This window comes from Camponotus floridanus, unplaced genomic scaffold (genome assembly GCF_003227725.1).
Source record: "Camponotus floridanus strain SB8 unplaced genomic scaffold, Cflo_v7.5 scaffold22, whole genome shotgun sequence".
Lineage (NCBI taxonomy): Eukaryota > Metazoa > Arthropoda > Insecta > Hymenoptera > Formicidae > Camponotus > Camponotus floridanus.
The window spans coordinates 2,124,148-2,147,828 of NW_020229348.1; the positions used below are offsets into that span (position 1 = coordinate 2,124,148).

A 23,681-nucleotide genomic window follows, 5' to 3' on the forward strand; every position below is an offset into this window, starting at 1 on the left:
TCCGTGGTCGCATGGACATAATTGCGGTGAATGAACTAACCAGCAAATTAGTCGACTGACAAGCGGCGGGTAATAGATGCACGAGGAAACCGAAACCGGATGATTCATGCCTGATTGGACAGTGCGAGACGCTTCGTTGCATGGTCGCAACAATAGACTGCATAATTCTGTCAAATGAGATGCACCGTGCTTGAATGGATTCGATGCTCTCATTTTGATAAAGTGCATGTCACGCCTCCGCCTCCATCGTACTTGCCAAGATACTGACGATCGATATAGGGTCATTTGCTGCTGATGACATCTCGATCTGTTCGCGTTAAATAGAATATGAAAAAACAATGTACATTTATTGGTTAAAAAATTTAGGCTTTTTCTAAAATGATTCAACTCACACGAAGATCCCGCGATATGGATATACAGGATGTTTCATAAGTGGTGGGCAAAATTTCAGGAATGGATTCCTCATGCTTAGAGAAGAAAAAAAAGTTAATCCAAATTTTGTCTCATTTCTCGTCTTAGAAATCCTTTTACAAGCATTAACAATGTTTTTTCAAGTTCGACGGCCCTTTGTAGGACAAAATTTCGTCTTAGAAAAATCTTAACTCAAAAACTAATCGTTTCCGGACCTATGTTGATTAACTCTTTTTTCTTCTCTAAGCATGAGGAATCCATTCCTGAAATTTTGCCCGCCACTTATGAAACACTCTGTATAAATAATACAGATCGAATCTTATTCTTTATACATATTCTGAAAAAAAAATATAGACTCATTAGACTTTAATTAATTGTGCAAGTATTGTACCTTACTAGCGTTGGAAAAATGTCAAATATTTGTATAAAATATGCAGCTCATATACACGAGGACGCTAATGATATTCGCGGAAACGCTGCTCGCTTGCGAGACGCGGGCAAAAATTCATCAGCGCGGAAATACTTTGTGACGGACGCGTCGGGAAAATGCAGCGTGGAAGGCGTGCCGCTCCGGCGAGCCGAAGCAAAAACAACGGTATTCCAGCCCGGATAGAATGCGGGCGAGTGCGGAAACTGCGAACCGCGAAGAATGCCGAGAAATCGAAGAAACCGGGAAACCGTGGAGAATGGTTGGAGCGCGGCGTGAGGATAAGCGCGCCGTACTACGAGAAGTTATTCTAAAGGGTAGTTAGGTATGTATAAAGCCTTCTTCTCCCTTCCTTTCTAGGTTGCGTCCAAAGGCTGTCTTAAGCACCGTCCACAGTGTTATATCGTTTAGCGTCTTTACGAAGACGTATCGGAACGCATAATTTGTAATCTGTCCGCGCGAATATTAAAGCTCCAAAACAATACCACTTCGGATATCGAAGTCTTTATCTCACGACTGTGTGTGATGAGAGTTCAACTAGAAAGAAAATGTGAATAAAGAATAATGCAGTAATGTTTTTCAGTTTTCTACGCTGAGAGAGAGAGGAAAGTTTAGTTTTTAAATTGTTTCATTGGGTCACATTTTTAAAAATACATCTCTGATAAATTTGTGATTAAAGTTGTAAAAGAGGATATTTTAATATATTTTAGCGTGTTGCAATTACAACATATGTAAACCTTTCGTCTTAAATTGTAATTATAATACAATAATATAGAAAAATAATTTTGTTTGTAATTTTAATCATAATGTTTATATAAAGATGACATCATGGAATAATTTGAGAGTAATTTTCATGATGTGAAAAAATAAATACGCGATACGGAAATTTCGCAGTTACTCGGCGAATAAACATTATGATTTCCCAAGAATCTCGATATTATTCTTTTGATATCATATGAAATATTGCAAAAATTCCCACCAAAATATAATGTGTTTTGTTTAATAATGTTTCGAGATAAAATAGGAAAAAATATCTTATTATTTTTGCATTTCAAATCAACATACATATATTTATAAATAAAAAAGATATAACATTACATATTGACACATTTATAAAAACAAGAAATGCATATTTCTCCTCTTGCATAGATACAAAATAAAATTGACATGCTATACGTTCTTGGAAATTTCCGATTTTTTCGCATTCTGCGTGCAAAAATGTCCATTAAAATGTATATAAAAATTATGTTTAATAACCAACACGTTGCATGTCGTACAAACTATTAATTAAGTTTAGCCGAATTCTAATTACACTCGATCATAAAAATGATACGATACAAATATGGTGTTTAATATCATGGTGTTGCGTTTAAAAGGTGTCTTCGTTTCGTTATTTTTTATATAAGCAAATGTCGTAAAAGAAATTTCAATATTTATCTCATCAGAGGTCTGAAGCACGTCGGAATCATTAACGTAATTACGCAGAAAAGTTTACCGTACGCCAAAGAGAGCGCCGCGACCCTTTAATCCGGTCCTTTTCATTTTTCTTGCGCACGCATCTCCATTTTCTAGAATTCTCCGTAATACTTTTGCAACATCTCCTATTTTTTCTCTTTCTCGCTCTGCATGTCTCTTTCTATCCGTACAGTCTCGGTATCTTTTTCCGTGTGTTTTTGTATGTTTCCTACTGCAACACATTTTATTTTTTCTCCCCCTCCTCGTCGCCAAACCAGTCGTTTCGTTAGACCTTTCGTTATATCTCTGCTCTTTCTGACGAGATGTGTGCTGTTTTTTAATTTCTTTTTTTCTCCCTTTTTTATACGTATGTTGTATCTCTGTCGTAATTTCGCGTTACTTTGCGATGCATTATGTAAATCATCTCTGCGGGAATTGAAATAAAGCGAAAGGGTGTTCAGTCTAATGATATGTTAGAGAGAAAGAGTACTCCTCTATATAAAAATTCATATATACTAATTTTTAAGTTTGTAACTTTTTTGTAAAAGTGCGGCTTTCTGAATATCTCAATGTGTAACTCTTGTTTAAAGCAGAGAGCTCCTTTTTTACTATTCTTCTCGCTTAAAACTTTCTCATATACGTATACGTCTACAAGAATATATATTCAATATATTTTTACATATAAAATGTAATATAAGAAACGTTAAAAAACATTAATTTAAATATGCAATTAATTTAAATATACAATTTATTGTCGTAAAACAAGCTTTTCTTATCGGTGATATCGTTTTTTTAATTAATATAGCTACATCGCACGTATTGACGATAAAACATCGTCAAAAATGTGAAGATAACAAAGAGTAAACAAAATACGTATCTGATCATCATTTTTCAGTACGTCGTCCGATGAAATAATAAATCGACATTGTTCGCGATTCGATTGAAATAATAAATCGACATTGTTCGCGATTCGTTGTCCAGTGGATTATACGGGGCAAAATAAAAATAACACTGCAACTGTCGTTAATTGCTCGATAATAAATGTTTACTCGGGTTGAAAAGGGATGCCATATGAGCTTTGCGAACCGCAGTTTATCCACCGTTACGGGACAGTTAAGCCGTACACACACGCACGACGCACGATATGCTTGCTCTATGCTCTCGTGTTTACGCAATTATTAATGCTCTCGTGGTCATGCTCCGTGATACAAAACGGGAACGACAAAGTGGGACACGGAAGGGGCGCACAGAGGAGGGATAAAGGCATAAGCAGATTAAGGCCGCGTGATGCGCCGCAAAGAAATTCATCCGCGATCGCAAGGACGACGCGACTTAAGGCGGTTTAAACGATTAAAAAGGTACGAATACACCGAAACAAGCGATTTAAGTTGAAGCCCGCCAGATGAGAAATAAAGAACACGACGGTTATTATATGTAAATACAATACACACAAAAATGGGACAACGATTCGAGCAACGAACAATCGAGCAGGAGAAAGAGGCGCGTTCTCATTTTTGATAAAAGATTGCACTTGGTTAATTATATCATTTCAACGGTACGACCTGCCTATATTCGCGTGTCACTCGACACGTGGCCCCACAGTGCAGTATATTGTGACTCTAGTCCGAAACCAGATTAGCTAACAGCATTAATTAACATAAATTTGCCGAGCTTCACGGCGTGAAAATTCAAGATGCATAATGTTGCCCAGCAAGCGTGCGTACGTATAATGTTAATCGATAGCAGGCTGAGGATGTGACTGCTGCATATTTTCTTATCCTTGGTGTGCATTATGATAATGATATAAAATTGTAATACTTTTACGCGAAGGAAGAATTACAAATGTCAACAACGATTTTACAAGAAAAGTTAGTAAGCCATAAGGATGAGGCGAGAGCAATATTATTGCTATAAAAAGCCTCGTCAAAATTCTGATACACAAAAATATCTAAAATAAGTAAACAAAATAATAAATTAATTATAAATTAAGAAAATATAAGAAATATTATGAGTAGTATATTTTGTCAAAAGCTTGACAGGTGATATTTCTAATTGTTTGTTGTAGTGATTCGAGAAAATTATTCTGATAATAAGACAAGAAGAGCTACATTTTTCCTTTCTTGTAAATTAAAAGTCACAAATGGTCACATTCTACTTAATCGAGTACAATGTGATAAACGATAAAAGTGTAAATTAGAACTAGTAAAAAACTAGTAAACGACAAGGTAGGATTAAAACGGACAAAAGCCAAGTCCTCTCCCAGGAGGGAGTTATGTGGATGGGTTAGTTAGGCATGCACGCGTCGCAGCGTTCCAGCCGCATACATCGCGTGTCTGCGTCAGGGGAGGACCAGATAAGCCTCGCACGAGGCACATTGCACCTATGCTTTGTGTCTACTTGAAACGACACTGTTATCGTACAGAGGAGCGAGGCGATACGTTGCGCGATCGTATCTCTCAAGGGTGTTGAAAAAAAATATTACTCGATATAAAACGATCGGTAGAGAACTTTCCAAGTGGGGTAGAAATAAACAGATTGTCGGTAGAGGGACAACTGAAAAATGCAATAAATTGTAGAGGTGAGATAACAGAATGCAATGTAATATGATAAATTAATTTATTTCTAAGGAGAGAAGAATGTATTTCGTTTTAATTTTCAACAAAGCAAGTTTACCTCGTCATTTACTTGCGATTTATAGATCCGAATGTATATTTATGCTTGAAATATAAACCCCGCAAAATGTGAGAGAGAAAAGAGTGTGATCGAAATGAGATATATCTCTCTTTCTCTTTCCCTTATTAAATGAAATATAGAAATATGTTTATTGAGAAATTATGTGCGCGCAGAAATTTCAAATTACACGCTTAATAATAGAACAATATTATTCATTGTCATTTTAAAACAAAATAATTAATACCGTATCAAATCGTATCAAATTTATTTGAATTCATTCAAATAAATACGATACGCAAACTCGGTTCGCTTGGCAAATACATTATGTAAGTACACGCACGCTCCGTATACAGCACGGTTTTTGGATGCGCATAAATAATGGCGATTCGTCATTAACCAAAGATTTCGAATATGCTGTAAATTCAACAAGAGCATAGCGACTTAATCACGTCAATAAATATCCTCGCCAGCGATGACATCCCTGCGAGGCACCGAAACCCAGCTTTATGGATGACGTTCATAGTTCACGCGTCATCTGAAGCTCGCTTAGATCTCGCTGTGCCTGACGATCTCACGACTCGCGAGCTCTTGTGCTTCGCAGCATTTGCTCAGGGCATCGCTATGGAAACCGAACGTCGCGATAGCGACGCTCGTGCTATCGCGATCACGAATCATAAGATGCTAATTCCACGATCTTAGTGACAGAGAGAAAGGTAGCAATAATGAACGCGATTTAATTGAAACCAATATATTTCCAATTAATATTTAAAAATACTAATAAATAATATATTTGAAAATAATTATAATTAATTCATAAAGAAATAATTGGATGATAAGACGATACTCACGCATACGTAAAAAAAATATAAAGCAAGAATCCTTAAATTCCTCGCGCATTTTTCATAACAATATAATACATGTCCTCACGTCATATCCTTTATGCCGTTGCGTTCTTTATGAGATCCAGCGTATATTCTTTTTATTCACTTCTTTCACGGAATATTAGTAATGCCGCTCGTAAACACAGAAACCACCGTCGGGGCGAACATCCACCTTCCATGTAGTACACGGGTTGAGCTTAACGAGAGTAACCTGCGAAGCTTAACGGCACGCTGCAGGTATCCAAGTACAACCTCTCGGTTCAACCTGTCTTTTCGTCGAAACTCTCTTCCTCTCTCGCACCTTGTTTATCTTTTTTTTACAGCTCGCCTACCATCTATTTATGTTGGCAATCTTGCAAGCTGTTTTCTATTTTTTATCTGATATAAAAGCGACTTAATTATTGTAAGGGAGATTATATTTCATAGATTATATTTAATAGATGTTGAAAATTGAATTAATAATAAATCCGCAGATCAATTATTCTTATAAATTAAATTAGGTTTGGCCTTTCGCCAAAATCGAAACCGCCAAACTGAAAAACACGTTCGCGGTTTCAATTCGTGCACGATATCTCGCGCATTGTAAGACGATGTAGCGCGATGACAGGAGCGTGCATTTCAAATATTGCAAAGCAAAGATACTTGCGCTTTAAGAGACTCGCATCGGAGACTCGGAAACATTATCGGATTACCAATAAATCACGACGATTCGATTTCACAAAGAAGAACGCGTATCCGTCCGGTATTATTTATCCCTTGTCTCTTTGCAGTATAACCGCTTCCTCCTCCCTTTTGCATGTAAAAGACGCGCAGTAAAGCTCATTTTCCGCGTTATTCGATCTACGGGGCTATCTGCATCTCTCTCTGTCTTCTCCGTTCCTCCTTTTTCTCCCCACTTTCATTATTTCTCTTGACTTCTCGCCATCCTCCTTCGTCCTTCCCTCCCCCTTAATCTCCTTTCTCTATCTTGTCGTACGCGATGTTTTATTTTGTTCCCTTTCGCACCTTCATACCACCCTCCTCCCACGCTACATGTACCGCCTGCTTCCGTTGGTCACAGGGAACGCAGCAGGGCGAGGGGGAGGTGGAGAGGGGGGAAAGGGAAATATTATTCAAAGCAAGATTTACATTTTTACGACGCCGCCATTTTCTACCGAAGGCACCGACGAGAATAGGAATTAGATTCATTTACATACATATATACGCTCACGCGCTCGCCGCTCCCGCCGAGTTTGCCCGCCCGGTAAAGGAGATTAATGCCTTGATTAGTTCGTTTTCTGCGACTTATCGCCCGCGCGCCCGCGGCCACCCCTGCCCCTTTGGTTCCTCTTTCGCGAGCTGCGGCCGAAGACTTTTATCAGGTCACCGCCAAAGTTTCGCCACCGCGGTCTCGCGGTTACGGAATTATGCAAAGGATCTGTCAGGAGTTAAGGGTCACCGGCTCCCGAGACTCCACGTATTACGCTTTCGTCGCTCGCCGATAATAAAATTGGGAATAATTAAAGCGAGAAGAATAATTATCGGTGATCCTGATGACGGACAGTTTTAGTGCAGCTTTCTTCGCGGTAGTTCGCCATCTTCCTAATGAAAGTAATTTATAATCACGTTAACGTTTGAAAGATCGCGTTCTTTATTTAGAAATTCGAAGAAGTATCTATGAAATTGAGGCAAAAAAATTGTTTCATGTCTACTACGTAGAAGAAAATTTATAAAAATATCCAAATTCTAAGCCTTGTTAAGTTTTTGTTTATTATCATTTAAAAAAAGATGTAATTAGAAAAGATGTAATTAGAAAAAATGTAATTAGAAAAAATATTGAAATTAAAAAAGATAATTATAATTAGAAAAGATGTAATTAGAAAAGATGTAATTAGAAAAAATATTGAAAACCAGTTTTAGACGATCTATAACAACAAAATTCAGTAATTTTATTTATAAATATTTATAAGATTACTTCAGACAAGAATTTATTTATAAATATTTTTTATTTATAAATATATATCGCATGTATGCGCTATAAAATGAGTTCGAAAAAATAAAATTACACATATATAATATATAGGAAGTAGGATACACGCATACATTAGTACAAATGTGACATATAACATTGTACAAATTAAAAATAGAATTCTGTTTTGAAAATTTGTGAATATATATTTTCTAATATGAATTATATGTCAATAGAAAAAAAATTGGAGATTCTTTTTATATGTTAAAAGTTTGTGATTTTAGAATTAATATAGCTGAAATATTCAACTCATATACTACTTTCATCAACAAATTATCGAAATAACAGTTTTATTTTTCTCTAGTTGAAAATATACTACTGTATTACTAAAATTAGTATATCTTACTAATTTTCTATTATATAATTAATCCACGCTTTCTATTATATAATTTTCTATTATATAATTTTCTATTATATAATAAATCCACGCAAATTTTAAATATGCTTGAAAAATTAATTTATATCTTGATATAGTGTCGTGAGGAAAATAAGTGACAAAATCGTTCTATCTCAGTTGTCTGATGCAGATGCGAATTGGATTACGAGAATTAACCTGCATCTTCGATGAAGATGTCGATAACGGCGTTAATAGCGATTGGATGCGGTCTTAATACGTCGCGCGAGAATTCGATTGAATGCACATCTGATTGCCTTAAGATGTCCTCGATCTAAAACAATCTGCGCAAGTATTGCCTCCGGACTTTTAATCAATGAGCGGGCATTCCCCTATGTCGAGCATTCCTCTATGTCATGTTCCCAGATATTACAATCGATGGTTGCACGCAAATAATACCGAATATTCGTGAGTGTGGAAAATACATGTTATTTGTAGTCAAATAAAAATTTAACGCTATTAAATTGCGCTTATATACATTCGAAAATCATGATAAAAATCTGCTTTAGTAATGATAATTTACTTGCGAATGCAATTTTAACAAGCATCGATTATTAATAAAAATTTTTTTTTTAATTTTTTAATAATTAATATATTTCAAAAATCAATTTAAAAAATGACGCAATATTTACGTAAAAGCAATTGTAACAGTAAAAAAAATGATTTTTAAAAATGTATCTGCGCGCAAAGATCGCAGAATAAAAATTCAAATGTATAAGTTTGTTGATCGTTGTTTCTATGTATTTGTCACACTAATGAAGATGTCAAATGCGATTCGATTTTAATGATTTAATTTGCATCCGACACATTCTACGTCCGGGCACAACTGGCATTTTTCTGTTTCCTTTTTATTAGTCAGAGTAAAACACGCCTTTGTACATTTCCACGATGCGACGATAAAAGAATAATCGAGCGCGTTCTTTTAAGCTCCAACGGCGTAGAAGGATAAAAGGTAAACGTTTTAGGAATTTCTTGCCCCCCCCCCCGTCCCCTTCACAGCCGCGTCTTTTTTGCTTGCTCTCTCCACGAGAGGGAAACATAAATTTTACCAACCAAAGATTTCCTTCCGCCTCGAAGCGCCGGCTGACCAAAGCGTGGCTTAACCCCTTAATCCACATTATTATTCCGGTATTAACGTCTCAAGGCAAGTGAAAATTTTTTTCACCTCAACTACGGCTTATTACATTTTTGGGAAGTACATAAAGGAAATATAAAACATTTTTATCTATAGTTTTACATATGAGGGGATGTAAAAAAAATTGGTGCAAGGAAATTATTCCTTTTATCTGTTACATGCATACAGTATTTACATAATCAGCTTATCGATCTACATTAACACGTACAAAATACATTATTTAATCAATCAGCTCTCAAATTGTTTTAACAATCTATTTAATCGGCAATTTTTTCACAATTTATTTTTCAATTATTAAATTTTTTTAATAAGTGAATATTCGAAATTTTAGAAAAAATTTTAGAAAAAATTGCGTAGTTAAAATCCATTTGAAGCAAAATAAAGGACGATATTTTATATTTATGTTTCTCATTAGCTTTTTATTTTCAATTATTTGAGATCTCAAAAGAAATTATTCAAATTAGTCTTTGTGTAAATATCTTTTGCTATTGTATCTGCAATGCGCAAATTTCAAATTGCAACTTTGACGATGTTGTCAGGAAATCCTCTTCTAGTGCTGGTATAAACCATTCAAAATTCCCTTTTAACATGACGAAACGTCGACGCTCGCGTAAACGAAATGAAGTAGCAAGTCATGTAAAATTTCCAGCGGAAACATTTACTCACCTTCGTTCCTACGACTTCCCGAGGATCAGGCGTGAAAGAACGATTGTTTTTATCTGGGATTACCGGCCCGATTGTTTTTTTATTGAATTAGTAGAATGTATCGGACGAGTGTATTTCACTTGCGAGTACGTGCAGTTTACACGCGCAAAGTAATGGACTGTATTAACTTCTTCAAATCCGATATTTATATTCAGCGACGATAGAGCTTATTCCTATTTATAACGTAGAGATACTGTTGTCCATCCGAGACAGAGAATCTATCTATTCTTCCGCTCAATTTGGTTCATTTTTAAAATAGTTTATTTCATTTCATTTTTAATTTCTTTCATCTTTTCAAGATTCGCATGTTTATAATATTATTTGAATTGCATCTTTTCCAAAGAAAAAAATTCAGCTTAAAAATAATTGTAGATGGGACATGCGATCTAATTGTAGGATACGCTTGATTTTAATCGATTCACGATTGTCAACATGCATAAATGTAATAGCGGAAAATTAAATTCGAAAACTGAACGTTGAATAGTCGTGCAGTTAACGAGGCGCCGACCGACTTGTTCAAACCTTAAACACGTTATCTTTCCTATCTCTTTAAACCGTGGTATCCTCTTCCTCTGCAGAATTCTTGCTAGGCGTAAGACAGAGACGAAGAAAATTAATTTTACCGCGGCACCTGATTGCGTTTCCGTTGTGTAACTACTCTTTGCATCGTTTGTCTGTGATATCGTTTTATTACATCGCATGTTTTGTGACATGTCCTATATTTTTTTAAAAATTAGTACATGAATAATTGTAGATTAATAAATCACTCCCGGTTTGAAAAAATATTAGTTAATATGAACCCCTTTTCGCATTCAGAGGAAATTTAAAGTTCAGATGAAAAGTGTTCACAAAATTAACGCGTACATTTAAAATGATATAAAGAGAATTCTTAAATTTTCGTTATTATTGAAAGCACACTTTCGGCAAAGAGTAAAAAGCACGCATATAAAAATCTTTGCGTGAGATTCCTCGGTTTTCTGATATAAGCGAACGATTAAGTTCGCCAATTCGATTTCAGTAGAGCGGAAGCTTCGGTCTCGAACGAATCCGGGATTTCCGGTAAAAAAGAGAAATGGAAGGGGAAGAAAGAGAGAGAGAGAGCAGAAAAGGAGAAGGACAGACAAGTTTGCGTATCTTATTTTTCAGCAGTTCGCCGAAGAGCAGGAAAGGGAAGATGGAAAGGATAAAGCGAGCAGCCGAGAAACGCCGGGCTTGACTTGAAGTTTCCACGAACAACGTTTACTTTATCCACCCTAGCCTCCTAACTTCTGTCTTTCTCCTCTTCTCTCTCTCTCTCTCTCTCTCTCTCTCTTTCTCATTCCGCAACCCTTCATCCAACTCCTACCCCTTTCGCACTCGTCCGCAATGGCCGATCTCAAAGGTCGATCGTAAAAAAGGGGCAGGGCAGTTTTTTTCTTACCTACGCGGTAAACTCTCGTGTATCTGTTCATCGCCATAGCGGGTAACGTGTTCAAACGAAAGTAAAAGACGCGTGTACATTGAAACTACACTTCCATTATTCGTTCTCGTCGGAAAGTCAATGTGACCAGCAATGTTATTTCATTCTCGCGATAAAAGATGTATGTATGTACGTAGCGTGAATGGAAACGAGCACGGTATTTCATAGGAAACACGCAATAATAATGAACAATAGTGTAATAAAACATAATATTTTTTTCTAATTATTACATATATTTTTACATATATTCTTGACTTCTCTCTTTTTCCGATCTTTTATTTCATTAATTAATTTTATTAATTATTGATAAGAATATATGTTGAGATTAATATTATTGTATTATTAATTCGCATAATCATAAAAAACGTATATGTAGGAATAATGATAATAATAATCATAACAAAGTGAAATAATAATCGCATTAACGTTACATGAATATTTATTGAGCATGATAAATGTTTCAAATCATCTGTTGCAAATTTATATTATCATATATTCTATTATTGGAATAATTGGAATTTCTCATTTGCATTATAAAACAAAATTTTTTCATACACGTTATATTTTTTCGTAAACGTTTTTGCAAAGGTAAAAACTTTTATTGCAAATAGTGTATTTTTTGCATTGTAATAAATATCAGCCAATAAAGGGGGCAATAGATTACAAAAAAATTAATCTCATTCGTGTATTGCCGTCCACTCGGTGATTAACTTCTGAATGACCATCGCGATAGAACGAAAGTCCGCACACTCGCGGAAGAAATCGAAAATTTATGTTCCCGCTGCGATAGCGGACAAAAGTGGCCACAAAGATCGGGCGGAAAGAAGAAAACCCTGGGAGATATCCAAGAAGAATTTGTAGATGTACCCACTCTTCCTCGGCGTATGTTTTTTTTTTTTCTCTTTTTATTCTCGTGCCCAAGTTGAGATTTGACTAAAAGTAACTCAACGTTTGCAAAACGAGAGAACAAACGCAAAGTCTTTACTCACGGTATGTATTTGTTTAGCTTTGTATTGTTCGAATTGAATCATTTTATTACGTTTGATCTCGATCGAAAAACGACATCACGCAAATAACTTTTTATCGTGTAAAATTGTGAGAAACAGTTACAGAATACTTTCAATATTATTTTCTCGAAGGTTGAGTGAAAATTATTGACACAATCTAATTTATACAAACTTCAACATGATTACGTTTGTCCGTTCAACTTGAGAAATATAGTTCAGTTATCTTTGCGCGCTTTGTAAGGACTTATAGATCGAAGGTTCGGAAAGTTTGAAAAGAAATATAATGTTGTAATTAGAAAGGTATATTGATTCGAATATCTCAAAATCCGAAGAATCATCGATATAATATTAAAGCTAATATCTGATAATCCAATAATCCGGGCAACCCGTGATTAGCGTCATTTCGACAGCCGAATATCGTTGCAAAATGACTCATTTCGCGGTACGGTGCAATTACTTCTTGATATCTCTCATATCTTCCGGTCCTACTGTTAAAATAACCCGCGGCCAAGATAAATATCTCTTTTGTCATAATGGTTCCCCGGACTTCAGCGCTTGGGAAATAATTGCCCAGTTCTCTCAACGGTTCCCGGCTCACGATGACTATGGTACTCTAGAGTGCCACTGACATCTCCCGCGGGTGCCACACAAATTTTCTTAGTAGTTTCTCACGATTCTGAATTTAGTCGCATTACTGCAGTGCCCGTTTTCAAAGCGATTACGTTAATCCTTTTCTCTTTACGAGAACGAATTAATTCTTGTTACGAAGTGACGACTGAATATATTAAAAATTAAACCTCTTATGATAGTAAATTAATTTTTAATAAATAATTAGTTACATATATGTATATATAAAATTAATTGCTAATATCAGCATAGTACTCTAATTAAGATAGATTTATTAATTTTTATCTTCATTTCTTCCTCGCTATTAAGCTTTTCTCGACGACTTTATTGATGCATCATAAGAAAGAAAGAATGTAAGATGATCGATTATTGACGATAACGAAGACAAAATGTTCGAGGGAGGAATTACTTTCATAGATTTACAGAAAGAAAAATAAAAAAATATCAACACTGAAATAACGTGCGCGATAAACGTGTGCAACCTCTCGAATATTAATTGCATTTTATCACTTTCTACTTTCTCGCTAAATCGATAATATTGCCTTTCATTTAAAGCACGATATTGTAATTTTCAACTTGGACGATAAAAAATTATCTCCTTGGTTACTGCATAAAACAGGCAATAAAAAATTAATCATTCATTGTCGAGTATGTGAGTCCCCTTTGCCAAGCTTACGACGCTATTCTTGTTTCCTTCCTGGCCATTGATGGTCGTAAAAACCTGGACCCGGGTTTTACGGCGCGCAGTTTTGCGAAAGCTGCGTTTATCCGCTAGACGTGGGAGTATATGACACTTGGGGCGCGCGGTGTACCGCGCGAAAATAGACTCCATAAAATACTCAAATTGCATCGCGGCAATAAAAGATGAGGTCGAGGTAAAATCCTCCCGAATATTATCTACGCGCTGTAAGCGTTGCAATCTCGCGCGCTTTCCCTTTTTTTTCCCCCCTTTTAATTTTTCCCAACAGCGTAACCAAATTAAATCTCTTTAACCGCTCTTCATCATCTCCCAACCATTCGATAGCGATTATCTCCCGAATAATGAGGGGCGGTTATTAATTCCTCGCGCGCCTCCGACTCTCGCATGCATTCCCGCGCATTCTTGACAAATTAACTGACTAATGGCTAATTAAGGATGCCGTTTCTACCACCTTTTCTCTTCTCCCGGCCAATGAATTTCGTCGCTAGCGCCGATTTATGCTCGCGCTGGCGTTTTCGGTGTCGAGAACTAAAAAAAAAATAGCGAAGGAAAAAAGAAAGGAGAAAGAAAAACGAGCGAGGCAGGCGGAACGTAAATTGTCGAGCGGATCGAGGCTGACGAGTCAATACAGCATCAACGAGAGAGCCACGTTGCGCCCCCAAAAAAAAAAGAAAATGGAAAATGGCAAGAGAGGGAGAGGGAGGGAGGGGAAAAAAAGAGATGCAAGAGAGGGTGGTGAAAGAATTATTGACGGTAGACCCGATTCCGCTGTTTCGACGCGCTGATTGATCGCGGGAGCGAATTTGCGCGATGAGAAGCGGATATGGATGCCTTAGGTGGGCAGGACGCGCTTTTCACAGGCAGCTTCGCGGCTTTCGAAAAAAAAAAAGGACGAAAAAGAAGAAAAATCGCGCGCATAGAGTACGCAAACTGTGCAAATGTTGATTCGGTTTCGCTCGCCGGGACGTGGACCCCTTCGTCGTTCATTCGCATCGATACTCTCGCGCGATGTTTTCCTATCTTGTTTGATATTAATCTACATGTGGCATGAAACACGGTCGCTGCGCAAACATTATTAACTATGCTTTCTGAAAAGCCGTTGCAAAATGGAAAACATCGGGATTGATACGATCTAAGATTTGCAGCATTTATTTTTCATTTTAAGCAATCGTCGAGATAAAAATATGTGTGTACGTATTTTGCAAATGCGAATCTTTCTTATATAATATGTATATATTTATTATATATAATTTATTATATATTTTATAATCTATTTTCTAATTTTTTGCTGTTACAATACAATCGATTACTCGTATTATTTGTTTTATAAATTTTATTTCATCTCTACAGCCGTCTGTTCGCGATGTGAAGGAACAATCCTGTTCCTAAGGAATTTTTAGTAATATGAATGAATGATGAAGGAACAAATAAGCGACAATTAAATATCTTATAGGAAAAAGGAACATCAATTCTTGCCGCGGAAAAAGAAAGTAGCGTACAATCTTGCAGTGGGAGACTCGTTAAGCCGCATTAAAATTGCAAGCCGCGCACAGACGCGCACACGCGTACGCTCGCTCACGCCAAGATTTTCTTTCCGCCCAATGTTAAAACCGCACGTGCCCGCACTGCAGACACGCAAACGCACGCATGCGCTCGAAAATGTTGGCGGAAAACGGCGGAAGGTCGAACAATGCGGGAAAAGCTTCATCGTGAGGTCGCACATGCGACCGGCACCTGCATCTACGAGAGTATAAAACAAACACGCATATATCACCGTAAACTACTGCGGGGATAACTCTCTCGGCTTGCGTAATAAATCAATCTTACCATTGAGAGACTTTAATCTTTGGCCGATTATCTAATTTTTAAATATTTATAATCTTCTCGTACGAGCTTCTCTCTCTCTCTTCGCTAATCTCTCGGTAATTGATAGATGTATATGTGTAAAATTATATGTTTTTTACGTCATCTGATACATTATACCGCTGTATATACGAATTTTTTAGACATAAATATCGCGAAATAAATCAGTATCGTAAATCACACCTCTGTATATGTTTCATTGATTCTACCAACGATTTACGAGATAACCGCTTCGATATGCTACTTTGCGTTTCACAAAAGTCCCTCGTAAAAGAACGATAATCTTGCAGTATGCGTGCACGCGCGCGCGCGCACACACACATACACGTGCGCGCGCGCGCGCGCTCTATACTATATCAAACTCTAGTCGACAAAACGATCTGTAAAGAGGAACTACACACGTATATCATCTACGTGGTTGCATGTATACGTACGCGCACATATACGAGTATCCTTCTTTCGGGATCTTGCCGGAAAGTGGAGGATACGCTAGAATGAAATATGTCAGCGATCCAGTTTGGAACTGGAAAAAGACGGTATTCTGCCCTTCGAGGAAATCAACGATAAATCATGGCATTAGTTTTATATATTCTCATGTTGCTCGCGTTACTATGGGATTGACTGATACGACTGAAACAAATGTATCATCCGTCACGTTCACGTCCAACAGTTAGTTGAGAGATGCGCCAAACGCTTGGCCTGGATCAATCTCCGAGAATTTATTTGGAATCTAGAAAGTTGTAAAAAAAGAGAAAAATATATCATTTGGAATAAAACTATAATGTCGATAGAGAGTCATGTTCCGTGAAAAGTTCACATTAATGATAGCAACGATCTGTGTGCAAGTGATTTTACAAGAGGTAGAAAATAAAATCTCTAATTAAATATATACTTGATAAAATTTAAGTTTAAATTGTAACAAAATATTTGATCAATATAGCTTGTTATAACTAAAGTTGACAGAATATTTTTATTCGGGTAAAATCAACTTAAAAATAAACTATCTTTATTTATTCACTTTTTATCGAATAAAAAAACACGAGAATATTGAAATAAAATTCTGCTACGCATATGTATATTTTTTTCCTGTAAATAATGAGACTGAATTAAGTCTTCCTCTAAAAATGCGATCAGATTAACTTTTCTTACGAGTTTCCGCCAATTTCCGTTAAATGGTACAGATAGCTATCTAAGTGTAGCTGCTAAACGAGAAACTAGTTAATTAACTACTTCACATCTATTATGCGATTAAAATTACGTATTCGCGATTTTCCGTAAACATGTAAAACGATATTAAAGCCAATTAACATTATTTTTTACACAAGCAAGCGAATATTTCGAGCGATATATGCTGACAGTTTTGCCGGAACGTTTGTGTACGTACGTATCACGGTAATGCAGTTATTCTCTTTCCTTCCTCTTTCTGTTCCCGCAAGCCGCAGCTTTTGCATGCAAATTTCCTTAAGAATTACGATTTTACTTCATAGACTACTTGCGCCCCGCTCCGAATGCTATAAAACAAGGAACGTTCCCAGGAGTATGTAACAAATACATGAGCGTCGCATTGTCTGCGTTAAATCTATGTAAAGTCCTCGAGGACTTCTTTTCTAGTTTACTTCTTTTTTACTTTTCTCGTCCTTTCTAGTTTTCTAAAACCTCAATCTTTACAATACTAGCAGCGTCGCATCGAATTAACGTTAATGCAATATATACGATAAATTACTACAAGATGAGATTCTAGGAAAACGATTCCAATTATTCAAATATTAAGTATCGTTATATTATAGTTATATAAAAATAATAGGTGAGATGAGTTTTATTGAATACGTGTTTAATAAAAGAAATCGATGTTCTTTTGCGGATTTAAAAATTGTTCTAAATTTCTATACTGCTAACGATGACGTACCAGAAATACAATTGTGGTAATGTAAAATTCATTTCTATTCATCTCTCTCGTTATATACGAATGGAAAATGATTAGACGATGATGCGGCACTTTTTCCGAAAGCGTAAATAATTTTAGCGAGAGGAAAACTCTTCATTCTCAATAATACAACTACGACCGAGATTTCGATGCTTTGTCATCCTTTTTTGTTAACTTCAGCAAACACAGCGTCGGTGAAATTCTATTCATTTTTCGACACGATAAGAATACTGAAAAATAATATTTTCCAACACGTCAATTGTAAAGTCAAATTGAAGAGATAATATACTTCAAATATAAATTTTGTCTAAATAAAACTTTTTATAAATTTTACATTTTTATATTTTTATATTTGTTTATATTTTTGTTGGAGTTTACTTCTAATATAAATCTATCTATGAATAAATAAAATTTATGTATATTTAAATTATATAAATTTAAAAATCTTTTTTTTATTAATCTCGTTTTATCAGCTCATTATTCAGCAATTTTTCTTTTTCTCGAGATCTTTAAATTCGAGATGAAAATGACCGATAATTCGAACTTGCGATTATGGAAATGTCAATCGAACGCACAATATAAAAATGCATTTACACTCGATATAATTTCATATTTCCACAACGACAAAATCAAGAACACTATTTTTTTGTGTTCCCTCGCTCCCGGAAATTGCTGTACGATTTATTTTTCCGTAACTATGCGGTAACGAAAAGCCGCGCACAGCCGCGGAAGCTACCTATCGGGATTACATCGGATTGGAGCGGCGTGTGTGGGAGATAGCAGTGTGCAACTCGCCGTGTTAATCATTCATGAGACCCGAATATATTCTCTCTCCTCGTAAGCTCCCTCTTCGACGATGTTCCACGACGTTCCTTACCTTAAGAGGCCGTGAGTCAAACGGCAGCTCGTTCACCTCGCGCGACGTCGCTTCAATTAAGAACGCATCCGACGAATCGACATGCACCGGGTTGCGCGGATTGCGAATTCGGTCACAGGACAACGACGTGTAACGTGCTCGGCAACAATTTGCCGGGTTCGCGCGTACGCAATATCCCACCTCCCCTCGTCTTTGTTCACGACGTAGCTTGCGTAGCGTTTGACGCTCGCGGCGTACAAGCGGAGCCCGCGTTATAAAGCGCCTCTCAATAATTGCGCATCGACCAAATAATTTCATCCTGGGGTGCGCTCGCGCGCGCACCGAGTTAGTTGCCCATTGTTACAAACGCCCGCCTCGGGGGAAGCGCCCGGCCCTGCCACCTTTGACCTCCGGTTCGATCACGCCCGACCGGCGATTAATTAATCGCTTAAGGAGCGAAAACTGCTGCCTCGGCGCTAATTTCATCGATAGAGAAGGCGTCGTAACCGCGACGCGACGCGACGCGACGACGCGTCGTCGGTGCCGGGCGTTTTGCCTGTCGCGCGCGAGGTATAATCGATGGGAAAATTAAATGGCGGCAATGATCGTCCGTGTATCATCGCTAACGATCGCAGTTACGCGAGATTATAGAGGCGGATAATTTGTTTTAATGATTAGAGCGCGCGAGAACCGTTGCTACACGGAAACATTGTAGTCATTAATAGGCTCGCGATAGTTTATTGGATCTAATAGGGGTGTAATGGGATTACAACCTGTGTGTTAATTCTCCATCCCCGAGTATTACGATAGTACGAGTCTCTCGCGTGCAGCAAACAAAATTTAATTTCGACATCAAGGAAGTTTACTTCGATTTGAGAAAATGAGTTATTTATACAGGGCGATATTCGATTAGTGGCATTTGAGAAATTTGTTGATAATTCATTATCATGTGCGATTAGCGTGCAAATATAATTAAAAGGGAGTGTTGGAAATAGTGGGATGTCTTTTTTTAAACCTTGGAAATTTGTTGAAATGAAAAGTTCATCGCTCGATCGAGCCACAAATCTGAAGAGGTGAGAGAATGAACTTTAATTCCGTATTATCGCCGTTCGTACATAAGATACGATGAAGGGTGCCTAATTGTCGCCACTAATTATTTTCTCGTCGCAAGATCGCGACCATTCGTCGACCAAAATTTCACCGGCTCTTTCAATCCGGATCTACTCCGCCCCTCTGCCCCTCCCCCCTCTCGGCTCCCGTTCCTATTCCACTGAGGCACCTCGTTTCGCAAACACCCGTCACGCTGCCCGTCGACCCCCAATTGACGTTCGCGTCAACGAGCGGCGTCCACGTCAACAGAGAGTAACAGAACTAGGGGGACAAGCGTTTTGCGTCCCCGCTACTCACCCCCCGTCCCCCCTGCTTCCCTCATTCAGCCCCCGATATGACCACCCTCTCGAGTTCCGAGGGTGGCTTTGGCTGTCTACCGCGAATGAGTGCGCAACCGGCAGCGCATTTTGATCTACAACGCGAGCGAGAGGCTATTGTCGATTGGTGAAGCAACACCTGGACTCGGCCGGAAAGCGCGTTGAGGGCTTTTCATTTTGGGCCGCGTTGCCCGGAAGAGGAGGGGTTGATGCCGTACAGGAGGGCTGGCGATGCTCGAGTGTCGACGACAGAGTAGCGGCTGCTGGTTCGTCAAAAATCCGCCCGCGATAATCACAAGAATTCATTCATTATACATGTATATACGTATATATACTTTTTTCCCTCTATTATAAATATTTATTTTTATATTTTCACTATGATACACTAAATCAAAATAATTCTCCCAGGAAAAGAGAGAAGAGTTTGGCAAAAAAGGGCAACTTTACAGAAATATTACAGTTTTTTGTGCGACTACTCATTATATTAGATCCTTCGTTTTACAAAAGTTGTCGTAAGCGTGGGAGGAGCAAAGTAACTAAAATAAACAAGAGTGAGAGAAAAAAAAACAGAAAAACTTATACAATAAGAATAATACTTAGATTATATTAAACTAGTTCGCGCAAGAGTTTTCAAAATTTTCCGGATAATTATTTTAGCTACCTCTAAATAATCAATATCTCTCTATTTTTATTTTACAGAAGCTTCTCTCTGTGTGCACACACGTGGCTAATAATATCATAAGTGATATAATTAATATCAAATATATGCTCCATTTATTTTATCGTGATATACAATGTTACTTTAAGTCGCAGGATCCGTTGGGATTTTTAATAACAATTCATTTTAATTCACTTTAATTTATTTTAATTTTTGATATGCAATGATATAATTCTGAACAGTTTTTTGATAAAAGTAGAAATAATATTAGATTTATATAATGCCATACGTGCGCGTGTATTATTATGTATTTTAAATAGTAATATTCGAGAACATTAGTTGAAACCATGAAATATAAAATAGCACAAATTCATTTCGTGACATTGTTCGAGAGAAGCTTTTATTATGTAAGCTTTTTATTTTGAGAACTTTTTAAACAATTTATCAGCATTATGAATAATTGCAAACATCGATATTAGTATCTACATGTGTGAAAAAGTCATTTTTATAACAAATGTACGCGAAAAAAAACTATATTTTAAAATTGTATTTTAGACTTGTAGCTATTCAGTTGAGATAGCCTTAAATTATGACATTACGTACAAAGTTTTCTATATATATTTTTTCTAATGTCTCAACACTTTTTTATAAATTTAGTCCAAAGAGATATAGGACAGATATAGGCTATAGTAAACTCTTTGCACCTAGAGCCGGTCGTGAAAAGGGTTGAGAAAGGGCTGGAAACACGCCGGAGGTACCGAAACGCATATGCGGCCAGATCGTTGTGCCTTTGTGCACGCGCGAAAGGGGTACGTGGGGATAAAAGGGAGCGGTAGAAAGGGGTGTTAAGTGTTCGCCGAAAGTGCCAATTTCGAGCCGTCGTCGTAGTAAACGCATGAGCGCCGTCTTTTTTCTTCTCTCTCCACTTCTTTTCCATACTTCCTTCCATAGCGCATGGATAAGATCAGTATTTACCTTGTTAAAGTTCCGTGCGAAGGTTAAAGATTGGCTAATACACTACTAACAATAAATATATTTTTGAACTGGAATTTGTAAAAATATTTTAAATTATTAAATTATATGATGAAATATATTTTTTATATCAATATTTCTTATATCTGTCTTAGTCCATTCTCACTTTGAAAAAAATGGATCCATAAAATATTATATACGTAACGTTCTTATTAACGCTTGAATATTCAATTTTTTCATATTAACGCTTGAATCTTCAATTTTTTTAAATATTTATAATTACAAAAGTAAATAAAGATTTCGAACATAAAGCAATTTATGAGAATAATGCAGATTTTCTTATTAATTCATCTCTGATATCATTTTTAGTTTAGTACCTCAAGATTAAAATAAAAAATAATTTAACGTTTACAATTACATTCGGGACATATATTCTAATATGATGTACAGAATTATAGTACAATATTAATTTGTAAAATATATATCCAAATTTTGTATATTTATATATTTATATAAAGCAATGTCCAAGATAATTAATATTTAAATAAATAATTATTGTAAAAGTTAAAATTTTTTACTCGTTCATTTTAAACAAACATTTAATAAAAAATTACACATAATTTTCCCTCGACAAGAATTTTTCTATATTAGCTTTTATAAAATACAATAAATAAACACAGCACTTTATTGCGACGGGAAAACAACGTGAAAAATCACTACAATTCATCCGGTCGTATTCGAAAATGTCACATCTAAATTCAACTCCGTAACAGTGCTATTTCCGTTGCGTACAAATAATATCTCAGAGCAATTTTACTATTTGACTTTATAACAAACTGAATTAATATAAGCTAAAGATAAATATCCGCAGATTCAAATATTCAAAAATGTAATTCAATTTGTCGGTTGTTTGCACGAGTCGAATTGATCGAACAAATTTCGCGAAACACGCGTTTTGATAAATTATAGCAACGCATAAACGTCAAATTTATAATGGTACGCGAATGATAAATATTATAGCGCTGAATTTTAAAATAACGATTGTATTAATTTAATTCTTTTTTTAAACTCTTTTTCCAACGAGGGTTGAAACATATGATTGTATTAACATACATGTATATTTTACGGTTTTTTAAAGATTTACCATATTCGATGATAAAATGTCATATTTTTTTGCGAAATAGTATATCGGAGTAAAAATTAGATGGCTTTACGACGATATACAAGAATCGTTGGCACGCTGGAATTCCCTGATGTGCCTTATCGCCTCGAGCTCGTTACAGCCGCCGTCGATCTATCGACGATCGACGGCAGATACCGCAACCAAGGCAGCGCATAATGCATAGGTCTGGTTCCACTGGGGTACTGCATCCCCGCCAGTCCCCGATGGTCCTCTCGATAGGTTTCCACAGGACCGCAGAGGCGGGTGCAATGAAATTATTTGCTGACTGGCCAATTAATTGCACCGTCGATCAGTTAATCGGCGAAGAAATATGTCGCTCTGTGTCGCGCTTGCGGTCTGAAATCCAGGTTTTAAATTTCGGTCACGTCTCTGGCTCGAGCACTTTATAACAGGTAGTTTGTCTCTATCTCGATAGAGTAGATTCAGTAGATCGATAATAAATGTACTTGGAAGCATTTTATTGTTCAGCAATACGTGAGCATGAGTTTTAACGTTTACAGATAATATAATAGTATATATACTTGTTATTAATTTTATACACATTATAGTATTCTTTTACATTTTTTTCGTCTCTTTTTCAATTATTTCCTCCAAGTTTTTTATCCACTTTGATCGAATGCTTATTTTTTTAAATATTTAAATAATTATTTATAATATTGGAATATAAGGAACTTTTCTTCTTCAAATATTACTATTAAAAATGTGTACTTATAATATCTTGAAGGGCATTTAATCGTAATTAAATATTTTAAAAGAAAAATTTGATAACTGATGTGAGACAAAATTATAAAAGTCCGCGAGAAACCTCTTAAAAATAAATATTTTTATAAAGCATTATAAATTATCAAAAAAAAAAGTATCTTTCGATACGAATTATTATAATTTAATCACCACTGTCATTTCATCGATCGCGTAA

At 36.3% G+C, this 23,681-nt stretch overlaps 1 protein-coding gene and 1 long non-coding RNA gene across 5 annotated transcripts in view; one reads left to right on the forward strand and one right to left on the reverse strand.

Annotated features, from left to right (window-relative positions):
* The window catches only part of LOC105250904 (nephrin), a 227,387-nt gene that overhangs the window by 141,092 nt on the left and 62,614 nt on the right, over positions 1-23,681 (forward strand). The window lies entirely within an intron of this gene.
* Positions 22,264-23,681, reverse strand: part of LOC112637913 — a 68,788-nt gene continuing 67,370 nt past the window's right edge. The window contains exon 3 of the long non-coding RNA XR_003122830.1: positions 22,264-23,101. This is a non-coding gene — a long non-coding RNA (uncharacterized LOC112637913). The remainder of the gene's footprint in view (positions 23,102-23,681) is intronic.